Here is a 10,307-nt window from a genome sequence, read left to right as displayed (position 1 = left end):
GAATTTAGATCTTCTGACCACTGCAGTTGGATTACTGAAGGTGCCATAAAGAATTGTTGTACAACTCATATAAGATGAATTAAAATGAAAAATTAAATGGCTCAATAAATAGATAACCCATGCATTGGAAACATCACGCCTAGACCCTAAAACACTATCATTTTACTCTTCTAATATAAATAATATATATGGTAAAAACTAAACCCTTATTTCATTTAGCATATTATTTTCTTTCCTTTAAAACAATTCTCCTGCGCTGTTATCCTCTTCTTCTTCACTCTTTTTTTTTGCTTCGACCGAGAGCCACAAAGGCTCGATTCAACGCCGCTCTTGGCCGTAAATCGGCCATGGTTTGGTCCTAGTCTTCCTATTTTCCTCTCCGGCGACAAGATTCAAATGGTGAATTCCACACCTTAAGATAAGACCGGTTAATCCCTCCCCTCTTCATTATGTTTTTTTATCAAAGAACTCGAAGGGCTGTTAATGGAAACCGACCCTTCCATTCTTTGAATTCCAGCAACTAAACCAACATGCAAACCGTCGTTCATCGGCGACGATAACCTCACCCAAGCGTGGTAGATTCCTACGAGGGAACCCGAACGTCTCAGGTAAACAAATCGAACCCCACTCCCTTCGTTCTCTAAATTTTGTATTTTGAATTAAATAAAGAAAAAAAATGCTAGGAAATAAAATAAAATAAAAATGCGCGTATTGGTATTGATTAACTAAAAAACGAAAAGAGTATCCCTTTTTCCTCTACTATTTGCTTCTGAGATTCGGTTTTGACTAAATGCTTCACTCGATGATGGTTAATGATCTTTTGTTTTTGTTTTTGATTTTGATTTTCGGTTCTAGATTGTTAGGATTAATCTCTCTCGGTACTGCTTTGGTTTCTAATCTAAGAAAACAACCATGTTTGGTACTTCTGTTAAATTTTTATAAAATAAAAAAATAAAAAAAATGAAAAGATGGAATCACACTACCTTCCTTTTGGTTCATTACAAGTTAAAAGGAGGAATACCCTTAGTTTACACTACTGTATTTGACTATTAGGAACAAAACCCTCATCTTTACGTTGTTATCCTCTTTCGAATATAGGATAAGAAAAGTCTCTTTTTGTTACACTGTATTTTTTGTTATAATGAATCCTCTATCTTACCATCCTTTTCCCCCCTCGAATGATTTCCTCTCTCCCTTTATTTCCTTCATTCCACCGAAAGCATCTTGTCCTTTTGTTTGATTTCCTTGTGTTTGGTAGGATGTTGATGTGTTTAGGTGAAAATAATGATATTTTCAATGGCTGATTGATTTTTTCCTTGATAATTCGTGCATTATCAGCTTCAATGGTGGCATGATTGTCGGTGGTGACTTGGCTTGGTGACTGACTCATGCACTGATGGGAACGAGTAACTTGAACAGCGGCTGAGGTAATGGTCACTGGGTTGGGTCTGAGTTGTAGGGAACTTGTAATCTGGGCTTCGAGATTTGATGGGCTTCTAAGTAATTATGTAATTGGGCTGCTGGGATGAGGCCTGTAAATGTTGTATAATAATAATAATAATAATAATAATAATAATAATAATAATAATAATAATAATAATAATAATATTTATAATATTTTTAAGCCCGATAAAAAATGAGTGTCTACAATACTGGCACAAATCCTTGGTTACGAATTTGTTGTCTCGGAATCCCTTTGTTGGGTTTTTCCGAACGGATGTTCATTCTCCTACTGTTTCTAGAAGTTTTTTTCCTCTACCCATTAGGCATGCTAAGAATATTAGTAATAACATTGTTAGTGCCTTTAATATATAAAACTTCAAAATTAAATGTACATAATTTATTATACCATCTAATTCTTCTTGGTATTGTTTTCAATTTTTTATTGGTGAGAAATTGTTTAACTACTTGGTTATTAGTTTTTATTACAAATTTCTCAGGTGCTAAATAAATAAGAAATTTTTGTATACCATTTTTTTGTGGCTAACAATTCGTTTTAAAAAATTACATAACAATTTTTTATGGCTAACAAATTTCCAAATCTTGTTTAGTCCAGGAAAAGGGTACATCATTTTTTAATTTATCATATAATATACCTATTTTTCATATAATTTTTGAAAAAAGTTTCATTCATAATTAATTATTCCTAAATTTTTTTGAAGTTTTTTTTATCTTCAATGTACTCAGGAAATTCTTTTATTTTAATTATAATATGATTTTGTAGTTTAAGACCATCAGAATATAATTTTAATTCTAAAAATTCTATTTCTGTTTTTTCTAATTCTATTTTCTTAGGTCTAAGTATAATTCTATGTTTTATGAATTCTTGTGAAATAATATTTAAATATTTTCTATGTAATTCAATGTTTCTGAAAATACTAAAATGTGATCTATATAAACTACACAAAATATTTATACTTGTTAAAAATTGAATCCATCCATCTTTGAAATACTTGTGGTGCATTACATAATCCAAAAGACATTATCTTCCATTGATATCTTCCATTGAACATTGGGTGCACTAAATGTTGTCAATGATTTTGACTCGTCAAAAAGCATTATTTGCCAAAAACCCTGATTTACAATCAAATTTACTAAAATATCTAGTTTGTTTAGCTTGAATAATTAACACATCTTTTCTTGGAATAAAATATCCATCAAATATAATATTTTGATTTAATCTTTTATAATTAATGATCATTCTAACTTTTCCTCTTTTAATCTTAGCATGGTTTCTTACCATAAATGTTGGACTAGAGTGTGGACTATTAGTTTCTTTTATTAATCTTTTTTTCTAATAATTCTTTTATTTGAATATCAAATTCATCTATATCTTGTTTAGTATAAGTCGTTGGTTTTACTCGTATAATTTTATTGAGATTTTCCAATTTTATACTATAACATCTAGGACTATTTTTCCCATAATTTTAGTGGTTCTTCACTAAAATTGTTTTCTAATATCTTAAACATTCAATGATTTGTTTTTAGATGCTTAATATTTTCTTTTCTTGGTGATTAAAATTTTTCTCACATATAAATTTATGGTTTTCTACTAATGGTATTTTTATAGAAGTTTTTTCTGCGTATAAAATTACCATATTTTTATCAAATAGAAAATGATAAGTGTTGATATATAAAATTATTTCCTAATAATTTGTCTCAATCCGTAATATTTTAGGAATTACGAATCTTACATTGTTTATGTAGATTGGACTATTCCTAGCTTTATATTGAATAATGGTTTCATTACCATATATTCCTACAACTCTAATTGGATTTTTCATTGGTTCCCATTTTTCTACAGGAATTGCATTTTTCCGACAACTACTGGTTGTAGCTACTGTGTCTAATAAGGCATGTAAAGAATATGTATTATATTCTCTAAACTGAAATGTTATTTCAATATATGTTTAATATTTTCTAGATTGAAATATTGAAAAAGAAATTATTTCTTTTCCAGGTTTCATTTGTTGTATTATAGCTGATGTATTTATTTATTCCATTCTAGCGTTTCTAGAACTTCTACTTGCTTCGGTTGGGAAAATAGGAATGTGAACTGTTTTCATACATATCAGTGTATTATTATTTTCTTCTTCTATTTCATCATTTATTTAACTAGAAGATGGTAAAACCATGTTTTGGTTATTTATCACTGCTGTATTTTTAAAATATAATTTACCTCCTGAAGCAACATACTCTATTGTGTTTAGAGGTTTAGGAGTACTATAATTTTCTAATATCCAGTCTTTCGGCAAAGATAAATCTTTTAATTGAAATAATTTAGGCTATATTTTTAAAATTTTAAAATAAAATAATTTTTTATTTTTAGTATTTTCAGAAGTTTTTCTTCTAATAAAATTTCTTCTCCTATTATTCTTTGGATACCTATATTGTTTCCAAGGTCTCCATCTAACTAATTCATATTTTTTATTTTTCTTTTTAGTTTTTCTATTTGAATGTATTTGTTTACATCCAAATTCTCATTCATTTTCTAGAATTTTTGTACAATGTCTACCATTTAATTTATTTTTCACATGTTTAGTGGCTTTACCCTGTAGACAATATTAGTTATTCTTTCTCTAGAAAAATTTGTTTATACAAAGCTCATCCCATGGTGGTGGTAATTTATGGAAATATTGGTTTTTTCAAAATTCTATGTTTTTAATTTTTTAATTTTTGATATCCATTAAGATTTTTTTTAGAAAATTCTTCTAAATATCTTATATTGTATAAATTTTATTTTTGATAAAATATAACCAGCTTGACCGTCTTGATCTTACTTATCAGTATAACCACAAAATTCTATTTTTAAAATTTGTGTAAATCCTTTTAAAACATCTTTAGGCGTTTGAATTTGATTAATTAATCGCCTTTTTTGCTCCATACCTATTGTTGATTCTTCCCATCTACGAAGAAATTGTAAAACATCTCCTTGAAAAGTTCCAACAAAATAATTTAAAAATCTTTCCTTTGGCCAATTATTGTTGTTTACAAAAATTGTTATTGACTGTGCCCATTCATCTATGGTTTTTTCATAGTCTGATATATGAATATTAGTTAAGTTTAGATATATTCCTCCTTGAGCAACATTTCTTTTATTAAGATTTTCTACACTATAAGAAACTGGTTGTGAAGTTTCTCCTGTTTGTTCAGTTTTAACTTCATTAGTATAAATATTTTCTACTTGCTCTCCTATTAACCTAGTACTTTTTTGGTCTCTATCATTTTCTCGATTAAAAGACCTTAAATAATCGTCTTCAAAAGGATCAGGATATAATTTTCTTTTTCCTTTTGGATCTGGATCTGTTTGATCTGTTTCCATAGGTTCTGGATTATTAATATTTTCGTATGGAATATTAATATTTTCTTTAACTTCAAGGTTTAAGCTTTTTAAAATAATAAAATCTCAATTCCAAATAAAATAAAGGGTAAAGTATATAAATAGTCCCTGAACTTTTAGGACACTTACATTTTTGTCACCCAACTTTTGAAACTTGCAATACAATCATCAAACTTTTTGTTCGTTTTTAATAAGGTCCATGTCATTAACTCCCCTTAGTTTTTGCTGACGTGACACCGCACCCCACCCACCCCTTATTCTTCTGCATCTGTCTTTTACCCTCCCACCCCCTTTTTCTTATTCTTATTCTTCTTCTCCTTCTTTCTTCTGTCTTTTACTCACAACTCTTCTTATTCTTCTTCCTATCTTTTTTCAATGGGAAAAATCGAAACTATCATACTAATTCGAAATTAAAATCATAGAAATCGTTCTAACGTATGCCTAATGTGAAATTCAAAACTATAGAAACCATTCTAACAGAAACCCAATTGGCTAATTTCTAAGAACCTCCATTACACAATCCAATAAAATCAACACTACTCACTGAGTAAATAAAAGAATCAACTTCATCCATTTCATACACATAACATGGTGACATGATCAATGATATAAACAAAGTGTAATTGTTTAAATACCATCAAAAGCCATAGGTTTTCATCAACAATGAAGAAATAACAAAGTAAACAAAAACACGGATGAAAACATACCCAAAAAGAAACCTGGAGGCAAAAGGGTCCCAGAAGCAACGATAACAGTGGCCGATGCGGTGGTAGTGGAGGCTGAGAAGTACCCAGAAGAGTGGAAGCTTTGTGGATAGTAAAAGTTGGTTTTTTCTTGTATAGATCTAGTAATATTGCTATTCTCGCCATCGTTAATCCTCAATATGCAACTGAAAACAACGAATGAAACAGACCCACCACTTTAGTTTTCATCAATACGATGACAATGATCAGCTCATATTGTTTTCTTCCTTTTGGTTTTCTCCAGGAAAGTTTGAGCCTTTAATGGAGGTTTTAATTTGTGGGTAAAAGACAGAAGAAGAAGAAGGAGGTGGGGAGGGTAAAAGACAGAAGTAGAAGAAGGGGGTGGGGGAGTTGACGGGGGTTAAATTCTATGTCAGGGAAAACTAACGGGAGTTAACGACAATGACCTTATTGAAAACGAACTAAAAGTTTGATGACTGTATTGTAATTTTTAAAAGTTTTAGGACTATTTATATACTTTACCCTAAAATAAATATTATGTACAGAGATAACCTTTTCATTTCTTACAGCTTAATAGATCTCTGGTATGTTTGGGAATTATATCACTGTGATAAACCTGCACTGGTTTGCAGTTTTTGATTTGTTTAAGTACTTCTCTTTTTTCAGTTTCTTTAACACTTGAATGGGGGTTGCTGCCGCTCAAGTAGTGGATAATCCATGCTATCCTACCGCCTTTAAGGTACAAACAATTTCTGGGTTTAAGTAATTCTATTTGATACACCGTCCAAGTGTTTAAAAAATATAAGTTGTTGGAAATTAGACAATAAATCTTTACAATTCATCTGTTCCTAAAGAAGATGACATGTTTTCCTGATACATTCCAATTTCCCCCAGTTTTTGCTTATTCATAGAGGATCACATCATCACACCCATGTTTGCTTTAAGCTGTTTTTGAGATGCTTTACATGTAGCACTGCTGACACTATTTATGATGCCTTTGAAATTTGTAGCCGATCTTAAGTAGAAAACTTTAAAAAGCATGAGAAAATATTCTGCTTTGTCTTTGTTCAAGAAAGCATCATGGATCTCTGTAGTTTCATGTATCTATCAGAGGAAAGATAAATGACATGGTCTGCCTATAGTGCTACTCTACAAAGTTCAAATTTGAGCAGGCTTCTTTTCCTTTTCGGGATATTTAAAAGATTATGAGTTTCTCATAAATTGTCGTCGATGATTTTAGGTGCACCATATGATGTGCACGGAACTTAGCAAGTTGGTTGATAGAATTATAAAGATATTTCCAAAAATCGAAGCTGCTCGACCTAGATGCCCCTCAGGAATTAAGGCACTATGCTTACTCAATAGTGCAATTGACAAAGCAAAGTTACTTCTTCAGTACTGCGGTGATTCCAGTAAACTCTATCTGGTGTGTTTTTCTCTTGTATATATATATATATATATGTTATTACCTTATTGTTTATGGAGGGAAATGCCTGTGACAACTTTTATTAAAACAAATGATTGTGAGTTTATGACCATGCCATTACGAGGCCGGTTGCTGGTGTTTGTGAGCTTAAATAGAAAAGTCCTATTACTTTTTGGTTGATATTTCTGTGTAATTACTTTCAGACAATAACGACAGATTCCATAGTTTCAAGATGTCACAAATCGAAAAACTTGTTGGAGCAAGGTTTATGCCAAATTCAGGGTATGGTTCCCGTTATGCTTGCTGTTGAGGTTTGTCAGATAACTTTTCTTTATGATGTCGTGTTCTCTCTTCACATTGATAATGAAATGTTATCGTAGATCACTCAAATTGTTGATGAACTTCAAGCTGCAAAATTTATCCCTGATGAATTTGAAAAAGAGAAGGTTGTAAGAGAATTTCTTCAGAGGGGAGCTACAGCATCAGATTCAATTGAGTACACTGAAATTAGAGCTCTTCAAACAGCGGCATCTCAACTTCATCTTACATCTTTAATATCCATCTTAATAGAGAAAATATCTATTAAGAAGTTGCTGGGAAAAGTCAGTGAATCCGACCAACAAAAGAAAAAGATCTTAAGATATCTTTTGTATCTGTTGAGGAAGTATGCGAACCAGATTATTGAAGAGCAACAGACAACACAACTGATCGGAATGAAGGAGCATTTGAAAGTAATGGCCCTAGTACTAACCCTATGCGCGCTCACTCTTTGAACGCGGAATCTTTCATGGAGCATAAGCAGTGTGACGCTCATGCTGATAAGTTAAGCATTGCTATTCTTCCTGAGGAGTTCAAATGCCCCATATCTTCAAGATTGATGTATGATCCCGTTATCATTGCTTCTGGACAAACATTTGAAGGGATCTGGATCCAGAAGTGGTTCGATAATGGTAACGATATGTGCCCAAAAACTGGAATGAAACTTGCGAATCTGTCACTAACTCAAAATGCTACCATGAAGGATATGATATCAAAATGGTGCATCAAGTATGGAATCACAGTTCAGGACCCAAGCATGCAGCCTGATGTGCTTCACATGTTGGAAACTTCTTCCGCTTCCATAGCTAGTTTTGGCAGTTATATAAATGATTTGCGCTTTCCATTGGACATCAGCAATATATCACTTGGATCGTTAGATTCTAGTTATACTTCGGATGGATCGCATAACAAGAACGGAGACGGCTTAAGTTTGGCACCAGAGCAGAATAGTGATTATCTTTGTCGATATCAATATTCCAGCAATGCAAGTAAGATGGATTTGGAGTCTCTATCCAGCCTTGCAGAGCTTGATTGGGAATCACAATATAAGATTGTTGAAGATTTGAAAAATCATTTGGAATCTAACGATCCAGCTTGTTTTTCTCTTTCATCCGAGAATTTCATTGAGCCTCTAATTAAATTTTTGAGCAGTGGTCGTGATTTACATGATATAAGAGCATCGAAAGATGGATTTCAGTTGTTATCGATATATCTTTTCCAATACAGGTAATATGTTTTCTCGAGTTCTGTAATAGCTTCTGTATCAGCTAATCGTGGTTTGCTAGTGTCTGTTATCCTTATTAGAGTAGAGAGGCTTTTTTTTCATTGGTTTGTGAGTTTCTTGCAGGAGTGGCGTAAGATACCTAAATGAAGATGTGTATAATCTATTGTCAACGTTCCTTGATTCTGAAGTAACCAATGAGGTTCTCGATATAATGGAAGTATTTTCTTGCCAAAGCAGTTGTAGATCTAAGATTGCTGCATCTGGTGCAGTCATTTCCATTTTAAATATTATCGACTCGTAGATTACAGTTCTCAGAGAACGAGCCATTAAAATTTTGCGCAATCTGTCCTCAAGCACCGATGTTTGTTCCAATTTGGTGCGTTTGGAATGCATCCCAAAATTTGTTCCATTCTTACAAGACACCACCCTCGCAGGGCACTGTATAGTGGTGTTGAGAAATTTGTGTCGAAACGAAGAGGCTAGGGCTTCTATCGCCCAAACTTCTGGATGCATTGGTCTTTTCGTCATACTACTCGAGACGAGCAGTCACGAGGATCGAGAGCATGTGTTGGATATCCTCCTTTCGCTGTGCTCACAATATGCCGAGTATTGTCGCTTAGCAATGGATGAGATATCCGTTAATGGGAGTGAAAAGGGGAAAGCTAGCGCACTGGAATTGCTACGAGTCCTTCGAGTTACCAACTACGACGACAAGAAACAAGAATGCCTTCAATCAGACCATGCCATACCCGAAGATGCTAAAAACAAGAAGTCTCACAAGACATTGTTCGGAGTGAAACTTCCAACATTCCCAAAATCCATTCCGACAAAAAAAGAAATGAAACCTTCTTTTTTCGCTCTCGACTGACATTCGGGTCGACAAATATTCTGCCCGGTAAAATTCTTTCCCTTTGACTGGGAGGGGTTTGATTACTCGGACGTGGTGACGATATCATCATACGGTAACTAAATGTAGTTGGTTAATTGACCTGTCTGACTCCAACATTGAGTTCCACGATTTAGATTCTTAGATTGATCACATGTATGATGTATCAGCCGTCATTCTCAAACCGTATAGCCTTTTAAGAGTTGGTGAAGATACTAATTTTTTTTTACCCATTTTTTTTATTTATTTATTTATTATTATTAAAATTATTATTATTAAATATTATTATATATTATATTATTATTAAATAATTATTGCAGGCCCATTTACAAATCCAGATGACCCATTTACAAGCCCAACCCGGATCTAGTATAACCCTAACAGATTAGGGTTTCTTTCTTCCCAGCCAGCCACCTAGCATCACAGCCGTTGGATCTGGCTATGATCCAACGGTCCAGATGGTTCCAGCAGGAAACCCTAGGGTAATGATACCCTAGGGACACGTCCCAGCCGCCGCCGCTGCTTCCAGAAGACTCCACCGCCACACCAACGTTCCAGCTTCAGCCACGCCCCGTTGAAGACTCCAGAAGTGCCTTGTCAAGGCCCCATGTCGAAGCCCTATGGTGAGTCACCACCATAGTCCGGTGACTCACCAAAGGTCACCCCTTTGTGACCGGTCCGAGACGAATCTCATGGTGGCTATAAAAGCCACTGGTTCCCTGCAAAAAAAAAGGGGAGGGAGGAGAGCAACCAAGATACAGAAACAGATAACAAAAAAAAAAGGAGAAACGAGAAACAGACCACAACAGCGAGCCAAACAACACCCATAGCAGCAAATCTAAAGCAAAGAGAGAAAAAAGGAAAAGACTTACCCTCGAGAAGCCCAAACATAGCCGAAAATGGTGTAA

At 33.5% G+C, this 10,307-nt stretch overlaps 1 pseudogene; it reads left to right on the top strand.

Annotated features, from left to right (window-relative positions):
* Positions 1–6,226: 6,226 nt before the first annotated feature.
* Positions 6,227–9,381, top strand: LOC120139260 (annotated as a pseudogene).
* The last annotated feature ends 926 nt before the right edge of the window (positions 9,382–10,307 follow it).

This window comes from Hibiscus syriacus, unplaced genomic scaffold (assembly GCF_006381635.1).
Source record: "Hibiscus syriacus cultivar Baekdansim isolate YM2019G1 unplaced genomic scaffold, ASM638163v2 tig00110733_pilon, whole genome shotgun sequence".
In the NCBI taxonomy this organism is placed as follows: Eukaryota; Viridiplantae; Streptophyta; class Magnoliopsida; order Malvales; family Malvaceae; genus Hibiscus; species Hibiscus syriacus.
The sequence above is the reverse complement of the archived record's forward strand: the minus strand, read 5'-3'. Positions and strand labels throughout refer to the sequence as shown.